At 45.3% G+C, this 22,817-nt stretch overlaps 1 protein-coding gene across 2 annotated transcripts in view; it reads left to right on the top strand.

Annotated features, from left to right (window-relative positions):
- The window catches only part of slit3 (slit homolog 3 (Drosophila)), an 88,070-nt gene that overhangs the window by 15,568 nt on the left and 49,685 nt on the right, over nucleotides 1–22,817 (top strand). The gene's annotated exons all lie outside the window — the stretch shown is intronic.

The raw sequence follows: 22,817 nt of genomic DNA, 5'->3' as shown, positions 1-22,817 counted from the left end.
TTACGAACTTTTAGTTTGACTTGCACCCAAACAAAGCAGCATAACTCTCGTGCGCATTATCCTGAAAATCCTAATTCTCCTCCTGTATTGATGGCGCCGAGCAATAAATTCCAATTTGTGGAAGTAGCGCGTTTGCTGGAAGTTTTATAGCCATTGGCACATCAAGTGATCCCATTGTGAGAAGGAGCTAGAAAGAATAAGTCGCCTCTCGGGTCTTCACGCACGGCGCAATCCACGTTGGGGTAGATACTAGATCAGCGAGTTGATAGTCGCACCGCGAGGACTTCTTCCTCCAGTCACTGGAGACGTCTCTTCCTCGGAACCAAAACGGAGGAATCTGCCTTTCATCCAAGCTAATTGTCTATCCATTTACCTGCTGGAATGCTTTTGGTTAGTGTTACAGCAAGCGGGCGGAAACTCTGATTGGCCGGAACTCACGGGCCTTGCGTAGTGATTGGTGAAAGGCAACCCGCTCCTTTCCATGTCTTTCTTGCACGTCTACCTTTTTTTTCTTCTTCTTAGAACGTCCAATGAACGGCAAGTCTTAGACTTTGTGTCAAATGGCGACGTCTCACAATGCTTCTTTGTCCTTCCGACTTCCTTCCCATCTCCTCTTTTTTTAAGCCCGTCTCCTCTGGTTGCCTTTGACGTGCGCAGGAATTTGGATGTTTACCGTCAAATAGCGGCGAGACGCCACGTGGTTGTGATTTCAGCGTGCAAATGCGGGCGGGCGAGCCAGTGGGAATGAGAGAACGTTTTTTTCTGTTTTGATCAGCGCGGTTGAAGTTGATCTGTTTACCGGCACGCTTTATTTGTCCAAGGCGTATTTTTAGACGGCTCCGACGTATGTTTGCGCCTGTCATTTCAACACGTTTCCTCGGGTCCGTCCGTTTTTAGCTCCGCAGGGAGAGGCCCGCTTGACGGCGGGCCAAGCGCGCTCGCCTCGCGTTTGTTTAATGGCAATTTAGCTTTACACCAGAAGGATAATCACAAGCAGACGCCTGGAAAACTAGATGAATGGGGAGCGGCGAGGAGGGAGGAGAACATCTTTGATAAGAAGTCCCTTAACAGAGTAATGATGCGCCTCCCTGGAATGGGACCCCACGGATTGTGGACGCGGACAATTGAAAAATCGAGGAGACCGGTCGATATACAAAAGTAACTTGCAAAAGAATGCCCAAATTCCTACCCGACCGTAAGACATCATTTATTCATACTTTGGTAGCTTTTTTTTTTTTCAATCTGGCCACCAATTGCCCAAAAAACCAACAGTTTAATGAACATATTGTTATTCCCTATTTTACTAGAATGCTTTTTGTTGGTTTGGGCCCCCCCAAAACGCAAGCGGTTCACCAGTGCGGCTCTTTTCTGCCGCCCTCCCTCCCTCGTGGAGAGAACCGCTGTTTGTTAACCAGTTGCCGTAAGGAAGTAATTTTCCTCCAAATATACTCGCTGTGGAATCGACCCGGCAGATCGGTCGCCCCACTCCAAGCATTAACCCTTTTATGCCTGAATGCACAGTTCATGCTGAATAGATGTATGTTTTTGGACTATAAGACGTTACTTTTGCATTATCAGTTGAATGGATATTACTGTTTAGCATTATTTTCGTGAATACTAGTATTTTCCCACGTATTCCTCAAACGTTTATATGCCGAGTCCTGAAATACAAACAGATTGAATTGTCGACTGGCGCTAAAGACGATCGGTCGTCTCTCGTCTTCAATGGCGTTGAAAGATTTGAATGTAAAGTCTCTTAAATAAGACGGCGATGTGGCGTAGGTAAGACGCGAAGACGTCGAGCGCCACATGAACGGAGCCGACGTTTAAATACAGAGCGCCGCAAAGCCACTTGAAAAGCCCACGCCACGTATTTATACACGCGCTGGCAAACACGCGGTGGGAGCGTGAAGCGCCGACGTCGCCGAGGCATAAACACGGCGTGGCCGCAATCAAAACTTAAGACTTTCGCAAGGGGGGATTTCACGCACTTATGGCTTTGACTTTTTCGGAAAGGATTGCGAGCGTCGTTTTGCGCGCTGCCGGCGCGATCAAATACGGATAATTAAAGATGCTCCAAAGTCGACGGCTCGTGCACGTTTTTAATTTTTTTTTTTTATAGATGGAGCTCGTAAACACGAAGCTTTCAAAGCTTTTGCTGCTCTCTGAACCAATCACTTTTGCTTTTGTTTGGGACCACAGCCAGATTTTTTTACTAGGCGAGGCCGCAAACAGATTTATTCTAATATTAATTTAATTTAGCCTCTCTTCTTCTATCCGTTTTTTGCATGTGTTTGTATCCAGACTGTAGTTTGCTATGAATTGAAAGTCAGCATCTTTCCCGTAAGCGTGGCTGAGCCCTTTGACGGCGCCGCGTCAGATTGGCCGTTTCCTTACGCATTTCTTTCATAGTTGCCGCCGCCGCCGCCGCGGCCTGCAGTCTGACTCACGCCTCCAAATATTAAAAGGCGCACGTGGCTTTAATTAGAGCGCGGAATGCGCATCCCAGACGAGGAGGACTCCCATCCCCAGGAATTTGCAGCACATGTGCTCGCTCTCCATTTTTGAATGAGGTCACCTCGCCATCCACGGTCATCCACGTCCAATGCAATTGAGTATCGAGACTCGGTTAGTGATGCTCACGGCTACCATCATACAATATAAGCCTAACCGACGAAATAGAAATGGCGAATGGCCACCAGGCTTTATTTTCTAGTCGCCCGCACTGGCTCTTAAAATGAAACGTGGGCCCGGTTTGGCCTTTTTGCGACGGCGCGTGTTGGCCAATAGATCAACACCACGCGTGCCTTTGGGGTGCTATAAAAGAAGGGAAGTATTGGAAACAGCTTTGGAGCCGAAACGCTCCGTCCGGCCGAAGCACACCGGAAACCACAATAAACACGTTGTCGTTGCAAATAAAAGTCGCCAGAAGCCGATTTCGCGGAATTCCCAACAACTTTTTAATAATGCCGACCTATTTTGAACACCGGTGACCTCGTTCACGACAAAATCACCGTCCATTTATTCCAAGTCGCCACTTAATGGCTCACTTTGGGATGCAGCTTAATGGACCCACAAAAAAAAGAAAGTCTTTCTTTCTTCCCGGTAATCCTCCTTAAGTGACTCCTCATCTTTGTGTGACTTTAAATCACTTTTGCGGCGCACTGGCACTCTATTAATCACTCGTTTAACTCCTAAGGAAGAGCTAAGTAATAGTAGCGGATTCTCGCTGGGTAAAAAGCCTGGCTCGGGAACGGGTGGGGGGGGGGGGGGCCGGTGGGGCCTTCCTTTGAGCCCAAAAGCACGCTGAGGAGTACGCTTGTTTAATGAAATGTGCTGAGTGAAAGCTGAACCTGGACGGAAGGTCTAATACCTGCAAACGCGCCTTCTTGTGGAGCGTTGCACTGAAACGGCTCGCTGAACAGCAGCAATGCCAAAAAAAAGAAAAAAGTCGGCGCTCACGTGACCTATTTGATGTACTTTAGCCAGGCAATGCCATCAGGTAGAAACGTTTAGGCCATAGGAGCCAGATTTTCTTTTAGACTAGCAGCCAGACCAGATTGCACTCGCTTTTATGGGTTTAAGGCAAATTTGGCAGGAGGTGCGCAATTTATCCACTCGGAAATCAATATTTCATGGTCATTAATAGTCGGTATTTGCTATTAAGAGGTTTTGAATGTCTGCAATGGCTGGCAATGAATTATGGCAGACGTATGTAAATAACGTTTTAAAATCGCAACATGGCGTGGCCAGCGACAAAAAATGAGTTGGACATCCATTGGGGTTGCGCGCTCCATTTCACCTCAATTGCTACGAGACAAAAGTGGTGCATTTCAACGTAAAGAGCGGAAACCCAGCCAGAGGGTTTTTGTTGCTGGGCAACAATCTAACCACAACAACCAGGATATTGCGTCACGTTTCGACTCATCGCGTTCCGAAAAAACAAACACTTTAACCGTCCAATCCATTTCTCGGGTGCCCCTTTGCTGCCCCCTTGTATATAATATTATCGCGATAACTTTGCTTAGATCGAGATGATTCAAGTCTATTGTCATGGCAATACAAAAAGCATCCAATTGTCTCATGTTTAACGCACAAACGTGTCAAAGAAAAGAAGTCTATATTCGACCGCTCGCCACCAGATTGCGACAATGGACCCTTTTTTGTCATAACCATTACAACATGCGTTGTGGGCCACGCTGGGGGGTCTGCCTTTCAATTTAAAAGACCCCGCGGCGTCAACGCCACTCTATTTTCCACTTATGGAATCTTTTGTGTTGACAGTGCGACACGCCAGCGCCATTTTATGCGTCTTTGTTCAATTCCGTCCCGACCGGCGCTTCATATGTAGGAATGAGACGAGTGGCTGATGTACGACTGTTCCAATGTTTTACTGTGAGGGGCCCCCCCTAAAAAAAAAAAAATCAAAGCCTGCGATCCTTCCACTTTTTTTGCGGTGGTCTACTGGAAAGGGCCCGTAGTTTGAACACCCACCCACGCCTTGGCAAAAGTTATGTTTTGAGGCGGCCGGGTCACATCTCTCTCTAATCATAGTTGTCCTCCAGCTGTAAATATGCGTGTGGATTTACGTGGCATTCTTCAACCACCCACGTTTAGGCCAATGTACAACGCGCACACACACTAAAGCGTGTCCCTCCGTTAACCCGCGACGGCAAAAGCAAACCGCCATTGAGAGTACAGCCGCAGCTTCCTTTTTCTTTTTGGAAGGCTCAACTTAAAGAGAATTTTTCAACCTTGAGCACAATCAAAAGGAGGAGAATTGAACTTACAATCGTCAAGTGCGTCCCGACAAAAACAAAATCTTGCGCGAAGAGTACAGTTGAATTGAGTTTCCTTTTTCTGTCAGGAAATTACAAGTATAACAATTAGACTTTTATTATTTTGTGTTTTTATAGTAGAGAGTCAAGAGTGGTTCCTAGGTATTTAAACTCTTGGACTACTCTGATTGTTTTTCCTTGGACAAAAATGTCACCGTTCTTCGTCAAGTACATACAGTCTCAGTCTTAGATATGTTTAAGTTATGTTGTCTTAAGTTAGTATATTTAACTCATTTCATATTATTCATTCCATGTACGGGGCAGTAAAATGAAAGTTATGTCAACGTGACTATACATAGTGAAGGTCCACTTTTCGGGGCCAAACCTTAACGATTTGCGCAATTAAGCTCACGAAGCCATCCATCACCTAATGGAGGCAAGCACCAAAGTCTTTCTTTCCCCTTCCCAAACTGACCATTAACATTCCCGCCGCAGCGGCTAATGGCGCAGCACCTCCACTTATCGTAATGGTCGAACGGGCCGGGGTCAGCGGCCCCCACGTCAAAGCTAATGGCGCCAATTGCCGCCGCCGCTTCGCTTTCAAGTCCAAGCGTCGCCTTGGCCAAAGTCGGACGCTTTGGGGAGAAAAAAGAAAAAAGGCAGCTCGTAAATCTTGATTTGGGAGTCGCCCGGTCTGAGGCCGCCACGTCACGCGGCGGTCCCTTTTAAAAGCTCGGGGCCCCTCAAAGTTGCTTTCGTTTAGCCGCCGTCAACTTGAAATCATTTGTTAAATAGACCACTAGAATAGGCTAGTGTATGACATTGCCTTTTGTAGTGTGTGCCCTTGTAAAAATACAACAGTTCTCTATCTCTTAGCCAATTGCACCATGTTATCGTATTGTTTTAACCCGTATGGGTAAATCTTCTGAAATCGTGTTCCCTTAGGAACTTCAATTTTGTATTCTGATATTCCAACCTGTCGCACGATAAGCTTGAGTCTCGTCTACCGTCTCCATGGAGTCGTAAGTCCTCTGCTCGGTCCTTTTACACGACTTTGTCGGTTTCCATTATGCAGAGGCAAACCGTTAGGTGTGTGAACCGACCTCATCTCGATCTTGCCCAGATGGATCAGTCTTATCTATTTATAAGCTTTCAGTTCATGTACTCCCATTTTGATGTTTTTTTTTGTTGCCAGAAGTCCCATGTAGCGTCCCGAATGGGAAAAGTGGGCAGGTTTTTTTCTTCTGGTGCCGCCGCTGTTGCGTGGTTGGTGTTTGGTTTTGTGCCGAAAGCGAGCGAGCCGCCACCGGCTCTGTTTGACTTGCTTCAACTTTTAATGAGCATCCGGGGAGGCCGCATTCTTCTTCTTCTCTTTTTTTCATTTTTTTCCCCCATTTTCAAGTGACCGGATCCTCATCTGGCTTTCCTTTTTTTTTTACTGTCTGCCTTTGTGGCGTTGACTTTCTTTCTTTCTTTTTCTTTGACTGCCGTCTGAAAGCTGTGCCGTATTTACCGTCTTAGCTCCTTAATCCCTGGACAAACTACCAACACTAATGACTTTCTCGCTGCGTGGAGCAGAAGAATTGGATGGGGGGGGGAAATCACTATGTTTACCTTTTAGCAAAAGCGAGGAGCTTTTTGTTCACACGGACTGGCCGAAATGAGGAAAACGCTCCATGTCACTTTTCTGTCTGCTTGTGGCTATAGTTTACTTTTCCAGATACCTCTTAGAAAATACTAGTGCTGCAACAATTGATTAAATGGAATCATTCAAATTAGAATGTGGCTGCTACGGTGATTCATTTGATTGCCGCGGTGTCATAATAGTTTGTTTTGAAAGGGTTGTATTTGTTGATTTCGGGGGGAATTCCCGGTGATAACAGTGGATAGGACATACCAACTTTTCTGGCTGTTGAGTGGCTGCTTCCTGCAAAGTTTTTGCTTGAACTAAGATTTTCTTTTTTAATACATTTTGTTAAGAGGTATTTTTAGGAGCTGTGGTCTTGTCCAAATAGTTGTTGTTTCACTAAGTTTAAAACACATAAGCTGGTGGACTGTTGTTATTCAAATTTGGTTAGTTTGATCGTCTCAATTCGACTCATTGGATATGTTTAGATTAAAACTTGCAACTTACTAAATAGACTTTTGCATGCAATGCATAAAAATGTCGACTTAAAAACCCATCTTTCTAACTCTAAAAGGATAGACAGATAGATAGTCTAATCATGTGGCGGTTAAGCTGTAAATGACAACCTTTGAAATGAATCAATCTTTCGTAGACCTCCAGTCCATTTGAAGTGGAAAGAACATTTTGTAACAACATTTCCGCCATCATTGGATAATTTGACGTTTTCAAGCTCCTTGGAAAACCTTAAAGAAGGCACGTTTCATTGGGTCGCCGCGGACGAGGTTTTCAGGATGAGGAAAGAGAGAGAGAGAGGCGCTTTGCATTCAGTCATGCCCCCCCCCCCCCCCCCCCCCGGCGTTTACGTCTCCGTGACATTCCTGCTTGCTGCCGCTGCCGTCCCGTGGCGCTGCGCACCTGCAGGGTACCTGAGGTCACGGGGTTGCGCGCACACAACACATTCTTAGTGGTGCGAATGGGATGGGGGAGGGACGCCCAGGCCATGACTCGCCGGCTGGAAAAGGAAACAAGGACTCACTCAGTGCTTTGCATGAGGAAAAGAATGGAATTCCCACTCCCAACACGTTGGCCTTATTTGGATGGGCAAAGAAAAACACGGACATTGGCAGCGTTGGTGGCCGGTTGTCGGCCAATGGCGCCCAGGTGCGAGAGCATCACCGGCACATTCCGTCCCGTGTGAGCTAGGCGGCGTTTGGCTCCTCGTCGTCTTGGCGGCAACGTGACGCATTCTGCCGCGTGTCGGAAACTTGGGACTATAAATCTGTCGGCGGAGTGCGACGTGGGGGTGTCGATTCAGAAAATGCAACGCGGGGAAATTATTTCAGCTAAACTTAAGGGACGGACGCTGGCTAGGCTTGTCGGATATCCAATTTTATTAGGTGATATCATATGTAACTGCCGTTATGGGAAATTGAAGAAATCAGCCAAGTTGATCATGAACATATCAAACCATCCATTCTAATGTATCAATGCTTATTTTGTCAGTATTTAAAATAACAATATAGGAATCTGTTTTTTTTAAATGTGCTTCGATCTTGATAAACCAGCAACATTTAAAAAGGTGACGTCACAAAAATGCCCCCAAATGAACAGAAAGTTATCTGCTTTTTCTGGACAAAAATGATAAGGAACTTTTAGATTTGGATCTAGTTTAAAAATCTCCATCTTATTGAGAGAAATGCCGTTTGTGCCCCCCTTTTTGTCTACTCCCCTTCCTGGTGTCGGAATTGATTGGAAGCCAGGAGCTTTTAATTAAAGCCACAATAAATCACCGTCTCAGGTAATGAGAAAAGCGACAGGCGCACCCCCACGCCGCTGACCGGTGGCGATGACCCCCCGGGCGCTCTCGCCGCCGGGCGGATGTCTGGCCCTTTTAATAACAGCCCGCCGCGACTAATTTACCATTGGCTGATTGGGCAGTTAAAGCCCCCACGGGGCCCCGGCATTCTTTGACTCTCGGGGTGCTGCTCCCTAAGCTAACTCGATCCCAAAAAGTCGGAATTATCACGACGATTCCCGACGCCACATTCTACGTCGGTGGGAACTACTTTGGGGGCAATGGTCGGGGAGTGGAGAGGATCGAAAGTCTGGCGACCGCTCCACCGGGACGTTCGCGTCGAGCCACTCGTTGCGTCTTTGTGCGCCGCCAGCGGAATCAATCGGCGCCCCTTGAAAAGCGGACAGAAGCCTCCTTAAATGACGAGTGGAGACACGCGCTAACCCGGGAATGACCAACGGATAGACCAGGCCATTCAGACGGTGGAAATGTCACTCAACGCCAGGATTTCCACTTGGACACCAATGAAGTTCTCTCTTTATTAGTAGCTTCTTTTGTCTTGACCTCCACCAGCGGGGTCACATTAGTTCTTTTTCTATTGCCATAGGTTTGTTTTCCTCTTCAAAATGTTTAGCGAATGGACATTTGTATAAAAAAGTAGTATTTTGGGTATGAAATGGGCAGTGAGTCAAATGACCTGAACCCAACAGAGCATGCACTTTTCTTGCACTACTATTTACAGTGCACTGGTCAAAATGGAGTCTAACATTCCTATCGGTGTCTCGCGCCTTTAGGTCCACGCGTGGCGCGTTTTACATTTTTAAAACAGATTTAAAGCTTTGGTTAGAGTCTAAATGGCTGTGAGCACCTTGCGTCCTTTTCTTATCTCCACTTTCTTCCCTTTTCAAATATTTTTCCTCTCTCAGGCTTCCTTCCCACTGGTCGCCGTTCTTTCCTGTCTTTCTCTCTGCCAAGATTTCACTTTTCCTCGTCTACGTCGTTGACGTCGGGTCTGGACGCCCCCCCCCGCCTCCCGCCGCTTGTCAACGGATGACTAATGACTCGCCGCCGGTAGAGCGAAAAGGAGCCTCGGCCAGTTCAACACAGGTTATGTCGGCCAAGGAAATGACTGTCATTTTGTTATCCGACCAATCTTGTTGCCATTGTCAGGATAAAGCTACCCATATTCAAACTTCAGTCAGACATTAAAAAAAAAAAAAAAAAATCCAAATTGGACTGAGCTGACTTTTCCCGGAGCTCCTTTTAAACAAAAAAAAAGATAAAAAGTTTGACCCGGGACCCCTGCGTTGTACTAATATGTCAGCCCGAGGAAACGAGGAGAAAGAAGACAGAAAACAGAGATGAGTTTGCTTGATAAAAGTGACACTTTGGGGGGGACGGATTCTTGGCATTCCATGGCGGCTCCCGTGATACATGCACACAAACACACGTTCTTCTGTAATGACCAGAACAGACGTTCCGGTCCAAGCGCTTCACCTTGTTTTTTTTTGCCTTTTTTTATTCCCCCAACCGCATTTGGATTTTTTTCAGCCAACTGTCATCTGACGGTGTTAAATCAAAAGCACAAAATCGTTCTACTAGGCTTTCACTCCTATATTCTATTTGATATTGGCCAATCCCAGATCATCTTTGTTCATTTTGATGGACTTTATGTTGATTTTGTGAGCAATTCCAAGTAAATAAAACACAAGTATTCAAAACTCCTTCCCTGAGCCCTAAAATATTCCAACCGGCACACTTTGAATTGCACGGGTCCCAATTTCCGGCCACTAATAGCACCAACGTACGTTAAGCACGTTTAGCTAGTCAGTGGCTTGACAAAGATGGAGAGTGCAATCAGGGACTTTATTTTGAAAAAGAGGCTTTTCAATGAAACGGCTCTAACTTGGGCCACCACGTTGGATTGCCTGCAGGCTCCTTAATTGCACTCTGTCTCGCACACAAATCAAGCCTTATATAAAAATTCATTTTCATTATTAGTTGCCATTTTCCTTTCCCGTTTGTTGACCTTAAATGGCACTGTGGAGCTCACCAACCAAATTCTCCCTCGTTCAATTAAAAAAAGAAGTAAGCTGCACAATAAGACACCGAAAGAAACATTATTAATCAATGTAAGTTAACATTATGAACCACCACGCTGAGTTATATCCTCATAATACTTTGATAGCAGTAAACCTGAAAAAATGTGAAAATAAATAAATACTAGCGACAATGTCTGGCCCTCTTACGCTGTAGTACCTATTTATTTTTTCGTTCCCCTCTCTGTCTCTCTTTCAAACACCTTGTCAGCTCCCCACATTTTACCAGCTGCTGCTTGTTCACACTATTTGCTACACACACACACAACACACACTTATGTGAAGCACATTGACGAGGCTGATGGCTGATTTGTTGCCTGTTGTAGAAGTTTGCAATGTAAAATAATGGGATGGCGGGGGTGGCTTATACGGGGGTGTATCTCCAGCGTGAAATGCGTAACAGGAGGTCAGTTGTTATTTCAACCATGGCAATGTTGTTTGAGATAACTAAAGTGGGAATACTTCTTTTTGAATGAACATGAAAGTCACCTTTTCATGGATCAAGTAGTGCTGCAACCTAAACCTGCTGCAAATGGAAACGGCGCAGTAGCATGCATACATTTGTTGAAATGTAAAGATAGCTTAGATTAGAATTGGATTGTGATGTCTGTGTTTTCTGGGCCGGCGGCCAGGTTGCTCTTTTCAATGCTCTTGCCGAAAAACTACCGTCGGATTGGCTAAAAGGACGAGTTGGACACCATCTGCTGGCTTAATTGTGCATTATACAATCTAGTAGATCTGTAACATTGAGATAGAAAGTTTTACGTCCTCTGCTTTTTCTCAGCCTTGGCGGTGTACGGTTGCCCCGAGGATGGGACTCGTGCGCGCGTGGCTTTTTTGCGCGTCTTCACCGCCGGGACGTCATTATTGCAAACCTGACATTTCCGTCGGGGTGTGATGACGACAGACTGGACGGAATATCTGTGGCCTCTCTTTTCAAATCCATCCAGAAATGTTGAAAATGGAAGGCAAACGTTTGGTTTGGAGGCGCCGTACTCTGCGTGCGTCTAAATATAGTTTCCGTGGCTGTGCGCCGGTCGCCTCGCGCTTTCATATGCGGCGATAATATACATTACAGATGAATCACACGTGGAAAAGGATTATGTTCTGGTGCTGACATACTCTTTGGCTTTTTAGAGGCACATCATCGTAACTCCACGGGACGTCCAGCGCTTCTAGAATGTCAGCCAGGGCCAGCCTTCACGTTGGCTTCTTTTTTTTCTCTTTACTGAAACAAAGGCTCACGTATTCGCGTGTCAAAACTGTTTTTCGTACCAGTAGTATTTTATCCGAGAATGGAAATCGTTGGGCCAGCTCACAAATGAAGAAATCTTTAAAAAAAAATGGGGGGAATTTGAAATTGTCATCTAAATAGTAGGAAATCCAAATAGGGAAAGCCAACGGCACCCCCGCCCGCCGTCCGTCTGCTCTCGTGTTTGTTCTGGTGCGTTCCAGAAGCCCAGCGTTTTTAATGTGTTGCTTTAGAAGCCGTTTTGACGCTTCGGACAACTCCTGGCTCTTTGATGCTGGATTCCGTGGGGGTCGTTTTTGCCCCCCCAACCTATCTTCGCTGGCGTATACACGTTTAAACAGTCGCACACGGGCAAAAGAGCAAGCGCCGGATACAGAGAAATAGATGGCCTTAGGCATAAAATGTCCACACACCGACAGGACGTGTCGAGGTGGGAAGCAGATGGAAGCTGCCTTTGATTGCCGCGTCCCACTTTGACCTCGGGGTCAAAAGGTACAACGGGGTTCGGCAGACCGGCGCGTACGCAAACTACATCTCCTTTTTTTTTTTACACTCGCCCTACAGCACTTTGTAGAAAAGCGTAGTTATATCTGCCATGTGTGTGTGTGTGTGTGTGTCGGAGGGTGGCGCCCCGCCGCATGCGAGCTTACGATCACTACCAGCTGCATTCACTTTGATCCATGAAAGGCCAAAGAGGCCTGCGGGGGGTGATGGGAGTTTTCTTTTCTACCGTCTTAGTTAAGTTTAGGCCTGCCGCAAATGTTGTCTTTATTTTTTTCCCCGTGATTCGCAGATCGTCGCCTCGCAATGGGCTAGCGACCCGTTTGGGGTGTTGGGTGGCTTTAGGATAAATGCTACGGAAAATGAATAAAAGACCGTTGACTTTCCCAACCCGCCAGTTCACATTAAAAATGGACGGACGGGAGTGGGAATGGATGGACGAGGACGGGATTGACTTTTTGACTGGCTCTCGGGATTGGGATGGAATGGAAATGTTCCTGTGAAAATCCACTCCCCGTACGTCAATCCGCTCTGACACGTGTTCCTTGCGCGTAGAAGAGGGAAAGTGCTGTGCGAGGAAGGGGGCGGGCCTCGTTTAGCAATAACCATCATGGCTGTCCTCCGTTTGACTTTCCTCCGACTCTTTATCTTCACGTGCATTCTGTCTGAAATTGCAAAGATCAAACGTAACAAGTCATTAGCGTGCGGTGTTTGGTGTCATTTCACTCATGTTTGAGTCAATCCGCACAAGCGGGCCGTCACACGCCGTCACCATCGCGCTCGCTTCTCTTGTCGGTCGTCAAGTCGCCATGATTTTGCATGCGTAACAAAGCGATGTTCCATTTGGTCTCCCTAATGATTGGCTTTATGATGGAGGAAGGTGTGTGCTTTTCTTAATCAGCATTGAGTGGATTTGTTTTTTAAGACAAACCGGTTGAGTTTTGGAATGTTTGCTGTTGGATATGTTTTGTAGAACGGTCCGGAGCCAGATTGGACGATACTGAAATATTCATCTTTATATATTTGGGTTAGGTGCTCCTTTAAATCCATCCGTCGTAAGCCTCGTGACATGGTAAAAAAAATGAGTAGCATCCAAACGAAGTCTGTCATACTCGGTCAAATCCGTGAACCAAAATTATCGCCAAACTTTAATGAGAAATGTTAAATTAAAGATAAACAGATGGGCAGTCTTATTTTTTTTTCTTTCATTCCGCATTCTTTTCCCGTTCCGTCACGTCATTAAAAAGCTGTTTTGCTTGACTTTTATGACTACTTTTAAACGATAAACTGGACGGATTTGCAAATGAAATGAGCGAGGCGCTGATTTGATCTCATGCATGTTGCATGGTCATCACCGTGGCCCGCCCGGCACAACTTTTGCCGCAACTTACCGAGCCTCCCTCGGAGTCGCGATGCGACGGACGGCTATTGTCGTCCATGGCGGCAAATGAGCCGAGGGAATTGGACCCGGCCGGCCTCCCTCCCTCCGCCCCGACAAATGTAGTTTAATCTGACATCTGGGATTGACAAGGCCCAGATGTCCGCCCGCCAACCCGCTCTCCTCCTCCCACGTGTACTTTTCCACTTCATCTCCGTCTCCGTCAGCGCCTCCATTTATCAGCAGATCGGCAAAATGGGCTCCCGTGTTTGTCCGCGCTGTACTCGCCATCTATCATTGGTGGGCTCGGCCCGTCAATCACTCCACTCTTTCACGTCCTCTGCGGCCAAAGGTGGAAAACTCCAAAAAGAAGCAAAAGGCAGGGCTGGCCCGTGGCGTTGTCGCCGAGTGTGGCCTCCGGCACTTGCTTTTGATTTCAAGATGACATAAGAAGCGTAAAAAAAAAGGCCGGCGGAATACGAAATAGAAAACCTGATATTTTTTCCCGATTTAGTTTTAATGTGCAGTTCAGATAACAAAGATGACCAAAATGGATTTGGGCCAAGGTTACCTCGAAGCTTGACGTACGTCGCGCCGTCAAACGCTAATTTCGGTCTTTATGGCGTCCGTCACGTGGTTGTTTTTGCTGGCGAGTCTTGGGCTTGTTTTGATGTCTATCTTCTCTGGTTTGGCTCGGTTTTCCATCTGGGCGGAAATCGTAGCAGGTGATGCTGATTATTAGCACGTGTTGGCTGCGAATAGGAAACAAAGTACAATGATAGGTGTGATTTATGGGACTCCGACGGACTGGAACAAGAGACCGTGGCTTCCAGGAGATAACGCATGCGAGCATGCTTGCCCACACACACACACAAGTATCGCATATTTGGCCCTTGCCTTTTTACGGGGGTGGAAACGTTCTACTCTTTATCTTTATCGTTTCGGCTTTACGAGTGAAAGGCCAGATTTCCCAATGGCATTATTTTTTTTTTTGCAAGAGAACGGAGTTTGAGAAACCTGATTTTAGTCTAAATAGTCGAAAAAAAAAGTAAAATCTGTTAGAAAAATGTGGTGGTGAGAATTGTCGTTTGCAAAAATAACTGCAAAGATCAGTTGCACAAAAATAGTGGAAATTTAGTAAAAAAAAATACTGAACGAACCACAACATTTCAGCCCCCGTCAGTCTGCGACCAAAGCTATTCGTCTCCAAAAAGTCAGCTGCAAAATTGCCGGGGCCAAAAAAATGGCAAAAATGTTCAGGCAAATCTGGAGTGGCGAAAAATCCGTTGAAAAACCATCCCAACGGTTTGTACGTCAATGTCAGCCGATGGCTGAAGGAGGCCGTCCACATTGGCTGGCTCTGCCAAATTCCCGGAGAGCGCTTGTTTATCACGTCCAATGGGCCACTTGCCAGCCGCCCACAAAGCGCCACTCGGGTCTCTTTAACAGTAAACAAAGCGCTGGCTGGCTGGCTGGCTGGACGGACGGTGGGCTGGCTGGACGGTGGGCTCGCCGCCTCATTACGCCCTCTAATTGTTAACTTTCCAGTGGTGTTCCACAACTTTCTCCGGGTGTTTACTCTGCGCCAACACGTCATCATTCACGTTAAACAGCGTCCACTGGCCGTTTGAGCTGATCTTCGCTCTTGATTTCTGACCAAACTTCCATTAGCATAATGGTTCCTGCCTCACGAGACTTCATTTTGAACGTAGTGCTTATTGGAGGGAAAAAAATGATAAATGGACATCATTAATGTGGCTTATTAGAAAACGTCAGCCGTGGAAGACGACGCATTTTGCATATTCGTCCTTAGATAAAGCGAGCGGCAACCTTTTTTTTCCCAGAGCGTGCGAACGTCGGTTGTATCTGAACTTTTGGTCTCGTTAGTGGTTTTCAAAATACACCCCCCCCCCCCCCACACACACACACACACACACACACACGCTACGCGACATTAAGTCTTTTTGGCTGAACGGCCGCTGTTGTGTAAGATTTTGCTCCCTCATCACATTTTGCCACAATTTTTTTTCTTGATAATCATTAGCGTCTATCTATGTTTGCTACTTTATCAGATTTTGCAACTGCTCTTCTAGAACCCTTATAAAGTGTGATTATGGATATGTTTGTGTGTGTGTGTGTGTGGTTATGTTAACATTCTCTTGCTGCAATTGTCCAAAGTTTCTTTCTTTATTCCAATTGGATTAGGGCAATTTCTATCTAAATAATCGATCAGAAAAGATATCCATTGATGGGTGGATTAATTAGCCCGAAAAACGGCCAACTACGTGTCGTAGACGTTCAACCATTTTCAACTCCAGTGACCATGACAAGTAAACGTACCCCAATTGGACACCGCTTAACCGGTCGAATGCTACAAAACGGCAAGTAAAGTCTTTAAAGGAGGACGTTCCAGATTTCCAGTTCGAAAGGAGCAGTGGGAGAGCAATAAACAACAAAAATGTGGTTAAGAACAAACGGGCAAGCCAATGGTGTGACACCTCCAGGGAGTAATGAGTACTGACAGCAGTATTTGGGCTCGGGCCTGTCGCTTGACGGCCTGGAACGGGCCTGGGAGAACTTGTTTTCTCGCCGTCTCGCTCTCATTACGTCTCCCCCTTCTAAAGTCAGAAGACAGTCATGTAATTGAGCCCGTCACGTGTCCTAAAATAACACATTCTTAGTCCTAATGGCGCAGTCCATCACTTAAGTCGTGTCTACGCGTGGATTTCTACCCTAAAGATCATATTATTATTTTTTGGGGGGCATGAGATGTTTCCGTATGAAATCGCCGCGGACGGTGCTGGATGTCCGATCCATTTTGACTGGGGGAGACCAGTCGGCCAACGTTGGAGATCAGAGGGATGCTTTTGCGACACACGCGTGTGTGTGTGTGTTTGAAAAGATGTGCTGAGAGAAGCCAGTGTCGCCAGTTTGCCCAGTAATGCTCAATTGGTGCAATTAACCTGTTACCATGGTAATTAACCTGGCCCGCAGACCAGTCAACATTATAATGACAAACAGATGGGAAGAGCGACTGCCAGGATGGACACACACACACACACACACACAAACTTTCACCTTGAGGTGCAAATCATCCGCATAGCAACAGATTGTGTCGGGCCTCAAAAATTTTGAATAACTGAACAATGTATTGTTTTAAAAGCCGATTTGTGTGACTTGACGTCGTTTTGAAGAAGCGCCCATAAAAAGCTTAGAATTTGCGTACGAACTTGCATGTATAGTTAGAAGCAATGACTCCGTAAGAGAGTCGTGGATAGATTTGATACAACTTGTTTTTGGCAAAAAGTAGGAGACTTTTCAGTGGTGGTCTATGAAGGAGGCAATAGTTGTGGTTTTGTGACCCCGCCGGAATTGGATGCTGACGTACGTTGTAGCGTGTCATTTTTTTCCTGGCTGTTCTGGTCTGACGACCGATTGATCGGCGACCTGTCGCTGCTCGGGTGACGTCTCTGTGCGAATTTGCCGGGAAGCCGGCGGTTACTTCCTTCTTTTCCGGAATTGACAGAGAGTTGTTGGATGCTGGATAAAAAAAAAAAAAAGATCCTCAAATGGACTTGCCGGTTTATCTTGATGAAAAGTACATTAGCGTCCCGCTGTTTTCTGCATTTTTCTTCCAGCCTGATAAGTCCACTGGAATGGAATGGCTGATAGGGCGTCTCCATCTTGCCGCCTCTTTTCCGTCTAAAGCGGAGCGGCCATTTCTCCCGTGTGACTTGACTGCTTTTAACTCTAGTGGATGGGGAAGAGTCAAAATGGATCAATGGTATCAATTGTACGTATATATTAGAGGAGGAGGGCTGCACTGCTTGTTTTGTTCCACTTGGGGGGGCTGAGCTGTAGTGTGGATGAGGGCGCCGTGACATTTGGCCAATGGCCCAGCGACTCTTTGGCTTGCAAAGTCATCTTCGTGCTGATGATGATGATTCATTTCTTGGGAAGAGCCTTCCATTAGAAAGTGACATTTTGTGTCTTTTTGTACTTGCTATGGCCGTGTCAAAGTCCACGTCACCAAATTCATTAAATGTAAAAGCCTCACTTAAACAGAAAGATGCATGGAAATAAGCATGTTATTGGACAAAATAATTTAAGAAAAAAAAACGAAATGACTAGAAATCCAGAGTTTTCTTCAGAGTAAAATGACAAAAACATGCAATGTAATTGCAATAAGAACATGAAGCTGCTTCTTGTTAAAAGTAAATTGACTATGTTGTGATAACACTCTCCAAAAATGTGTCTTTTCTCTTTTTTCTTCACATCCAAACTTAAGAAACACCAAAATAATTCAGCAGTTTCCAAAACAGCCTCATTTTAGAATGAGTTAACATAATGAAATGTTTAGTTTCTTAATATCTAACCGTAGAAAAATACTTTTATTATTAGATTTAATCTACGCCAGGAAAAGTGGATAGAGGAAGGAGTTAAAAACAAAAAAAAGCAAAAAAGAAGACAAAGGAGCGTTTGTTGAAGAGGGATGGCGAGGGGCGGGGGCGGGGGCGACGGGGGGCGGAGTTTCCAGCACGGGAGGCGAATAAAAATGATTGGCTCAAGGTGACATGGAGTACACCGCAAGACCCTTTACAACTTTATTCAACATTTTAGTGCCGGGAATGCCTTTTTATTTCAACTTTTCTTTGCCACTTTCAAAAATGGAAAGTTATGAAGTTATGGTGTCCGTAAGGGAAAAGCATTCAATGTTTGCCATTTTTCATTCATTCATTTTCTCTCCTCGCAAGGGTCACGGGGGTCCTGGAGTCGAGTTTACATTTTGTGAAATCCTATTTATTTTTTTCCCCTTTAAACGGCGACCTTTGGGCTCCCGCCTGACGTCAAGTGAGACAAGCGTGTTTCTCGTCTACTGTATTTATGAATATTTCAAATAAGAGTGCGGATGCAGATGTGGATGGATTTTTCAAAGGGATGCATGGCCCGTGTTCAAATGACAGCTGAGGAAGATGGATGGCCTCCACAAAAATGGACTGCGGAGGGCTTTCCGATGCGCCATTCCTCTTAAACTTGTCCGTCTGTCTGTCTCTTTGGAGGCATATTTAACGCTTTGGTGAGACCACTTGTGTGTGAACAGAAACCCATTTTTTAATAGAGCTCCAATCCCTTCTGATGGGAAGAAATGCCCGTTTATCTCAAGTACAAGTCACAATGTTACCCGTTAGGCACTCTCGACCATAGGGATGGCCAATCCGGAAAAATATAATACCTTGATGTATAGTTATATATGCTATAGTTTGCACGGGTCCACCCTGAATTGGTTGCCAGCGTGCATGTTTCTGTGGAGGAAACCGGAGTACCCGGAGAAATCCCACACAGGCACGGAGAGAACACACAATCTCCACACGGGAAGCTCAGAACACAACGGGAATTGAGCCCTCCCTCCGGCCGTGCTCTCATATTTCTATTTGCTATCCCATAGTGCACGGCGTGGGGCATATCCATCCATACGTTCCGCCATATCCATCATTAAAAGGGCGCCGTCTTGGCCAAATACGGCAAACGGCCGCACATTGTGGAAGCAGAGCCGCGTTTGGAATCAAGTTCGCCCCAAAATGTGGGCGGCCATTGCGGATGTGTTGCATTTTTCCACATTATTTATTTATGGTCTGCCAAAACGTCCCTCCCTCCCCTCGACTCCCCTCGCCGCTCCCAAACTGGAACCAGATTTTTTTGACGGGCTCGGAGGTGCCGGGTGTTATTGCGGAGGAAAGATTGGATCAAAAAGTGGATAGATGGACGGATGGATGGATGGACGGATGGATGGATGGACACGGCATTCACTCAACTAATGCTGCAAAGAAAATATTTTCCAGAAAGCTCCTAAAAGTTTATTAGCCAAATTCAATGTAATATCCAGTGGACTTTCCCCCAGCTCAATGTAGATCAGACCACATTTGAACTATTCTTTAAAAAAAGGAGGCGTCATCTGTGGGCGGGGTTTTCAAATGGCATCAAAACCTCTTTAGAAAGCCGTAAAACTGCAGAAATGTCCTTTTTAAATGCATTTATTGAACCGTCAAGTCAAATTGTGCAACTGAAATTGGAAATTTTGGTCTAGAATGGATGTTTAAAATGTTTAGACCCAAATTGTCAGGGTTACTCTTATTTATTTTTTCAAAACATGCCGTTCTCTCTGATAGTTTTGCCTGGTTATTCCAATATAATTCAATATAAAGAAAAGTCAATTATTAAAGGTTGCCCATCAGAAAAATAGGAAGCATGCCTGTGAGGAATAAAAGCCAAAAAAATGATTACATTAGCAGAAGGCAAAGTAAATCACATTGGGACACGTTAATGTGCTGCCAGTGTGTGTGTGTGTGTGTGCATGTGTGTAGTATGTGCATGTGTGTGTGTGTGTGTTCATACACTGTTTATGGTGAAATGAGGCGTTTTAATGAGTTGTACTCAAGACTGCGTAGCTCAGCACAAGCGACCGCCGTTCATATAAAGACGCACGAACAATAGAAAAAAAAAGTTTATTTACATCTACGTTTATGGGTTCATTGCTCTTTACATTTTGTATTTCCTTAACGAGCAAAAGCCAGCCAGGGTGCAAAGTATGGAATCGGATTCAAACAAGAAAAGATTCCAACAAAAGTGTGCAACCAAAAAAAGAAGACTTGAGGCAAAACAATAAAACGTAAGCAAAAGTCATCTGAAAAGTAAAACCAAACCCTTACAAAGTGCATGAAAATCCTCCAAAATGTTACTTTTGTGCACCCCCAAAATAGATTTGACCCCGAGGGGTGGCCAACCCCGAGTGGATTCACGGTGGCGGCCCAAGTTGTCCGTCCCCACCCAAGGAAAGCGTAAATAGCACAAAAATGAGTTTGACACTCCTGATGTACAGTCTAGTGGCGTAAAGCATGAAATGTATTTTTGCCATGTTGAGCTTTCCCACGCTGGGCGACCATGTGAAAATAAGGCCGCTACTTTTTTACGATCCTGCTGACAGGGCGCGAACAACTGCCAAGTCATTGTCGGAAAGCGTATGGGGAATGTGGGGGGGTTTGTGTTAAAAAAAATACCTTTACCAAACGTATAGAACCCCGTGATGTCATCGGAACGGGACGGCGGGCGGGTGGAATAATAAGAGGTGACCGCCAGGCGTCGACGGGCGGGGAAATCAAAGCATGGCCGCCGCTTCCCGACAGGGTTTTATTTTTCCCAAGCCGCCGGCCAACGCGCCCCGCGGCTATTTTTACACGCCCCGCGGCGGTGACGGCGGCGGCGGCGGCATTGGCCGGCCAATCGCTGGTTTGAGGTTTTTTTTTTCTTTGAATGTAGTACCACTTTTGTGTCTTTGACTGGAGTGCGCATAAATGACTGGATTTAGTTTGGGAATGGAGAGCATTCAATATGCTCATTGTATATTTTCCCCCTTGAAATGAATTTAGAAAAATCCAACAAAATTTGAAATTATTGATGGATCATCTCCTTTTGAAATGATGCCAACATTTTATAGTATCTGAATAATGCTCTTTTTAATTAGGCTATTATTTTATGGGCATATTTCCAATGGAAATACAGTACATGTTCTATTTTTGAAAAAAGTAGTATCTTATTTATTTATGAAGTTATCAAATGATGTACTTAATTGGTGCAAAAGATATACCGCGGACGAGCAAAGTACTACTTTCCTTTAATGCAGTCAGATGTTGCCCTTAAGTAAAACATTGATGTCTTCTCCAAGCATGAATTTCTCATTTGATGGTGTTACTAATCTTAGAGTAAGGTTACTTAGTCGCTTCTCACACACTCGCCAGCGCCGCCAGCGCCGCCAGCGCCGATGCCGGGAGTCCGTTTTAGCGTGTCGGCTTCTGAAGCCACTGAGGATAATAATTCACAGAACCTTTCAAGTGTGTGCCAGACATCTTTGTAGGAGGGTTGGGGATTCAAAAAAAAACGGCAAAGAGTGACATGACAGGCAGTTAAGAGAGGCAGGAGGCAGAGGGCATGCTGGGAAAGGACACGTAACAGGTGTGGAAGAGGCCAGACGGCAGACATGCTTTCCACCTCTAATCAAAAGGCCGCCGTTGGTCTCGGCCGCCTTAACACATTTTTATTCGTCGTCAATTATTGCCTGCATTCCATCTTCATGTCAAAAGTATAGAAACAGCACTTAGGTAGACGGACCATTTTTATGCAATAGATTGCCATTTCAACTTGGCGATTTTTATTAAATTGCCCTCAGAGAAAACAGTTTGGACACCCATGTGTATCATGCTCATGTTAAAAGGCAGTACTGTGTGACATTTATGGCTCTAATTCCGCATACATGGCATTTTTGCATCTTTGTCTGTAGCTTTCTATCTGTACTATTTTTATTGGGCAATATAGGCCACAATGTCATTGAAATGAAGCCCAGAAAAGGGCAAAAGCCTCTTTTCACAGAATGTTTTTTTTTTTAATAATGTCACCGGCTCGCGTGGAAATTGAAGGCAAAAGGAAGTGACAAGTTGGAGCTCCCACTATTGGAAATAATTGAATTGGCGTTGGCGTATCGCTGGCTTGTAACTTGAGGCCAACGCTCCGCACTATCCGAGCGCACTATCCGCTTGGAAGGCCATTTTTACCGCTGGGATGATGTCATCGCCCAGACACAATTGGAAGCATTAGCATTAACATACATTCAATTCACACATTCCCATTCAAGCAATCTTAAAGCTATTCTTTTGCATGTTAAATTGCATTCACACATTTGAACATACTTGCTCACCAAATATTTGGCTTATTTCTGCCACTGCACACTCAATATTTCACAAAAACTCCCCCTGCCTTAAAAAAATGATTCAATAAAATCAAAATCAACATAATTGCATTCCCACCTTTGTATATTTAGAAAAAAAGTGGAAAATTTCCTTCCTTCTGTCCTTCCCGGCCATTATGAAATGAGTGGATTTAACCCATTTTTGCTCCCATTCTTCCTAAATCATGAACGCCAAGCGGCGTTCATCTCGCATAACGTACGCACACACACACACCGGCGTGCACACACACCGGGGCGAGCGCCATATGTGGAGAGTTGTGAGCAGACGCTACCTTCATGGGAGAACGGTATTGGCTTGAATTTCATTCCCTTTGCATTGTACTTGGCCTGGGGCCTGAAACATTTTCATATTTTAATATGGCAGCTTCAGGAAAAAAAAATTGTCTTCAATTTTATTCCGGACACGGCTGAATTTTGTTTTTTAGTCTTCAATTTTATTCCTGTCACGTCTGAACTTTTTTTCTTCTTTCATTCAGTAAACATTTGAAGCACTGAGAAATATGCTTGACCTCAAAATGATCCAAATCAGCCTTATTTCAAATATATTTTTTCATTGGGAGGGTTTTTTTTGCTTTATTTGTTTCTCTCAA

Source organism: Stigmatopora nigra, chromosome 14 (genome assembly GCF_051989575.1).
Source record: "Stigmatopora nigra isolate UIUO_SnigA chromosome 14, RoL_Snig_1.1, whole genome shotgun sequence".
NCBI lineage: Eukaryota > Metazoa > Chordata > Actinopteri > Syngnathiformes > Syngnathidae > Stigmatopora > Stigmatopora nigra.
The sequence above is the reverse complement of the archived record's forward strand: the minus strand, read 5'-3'. Positions and strand labels throughout refer to the sequence as shown.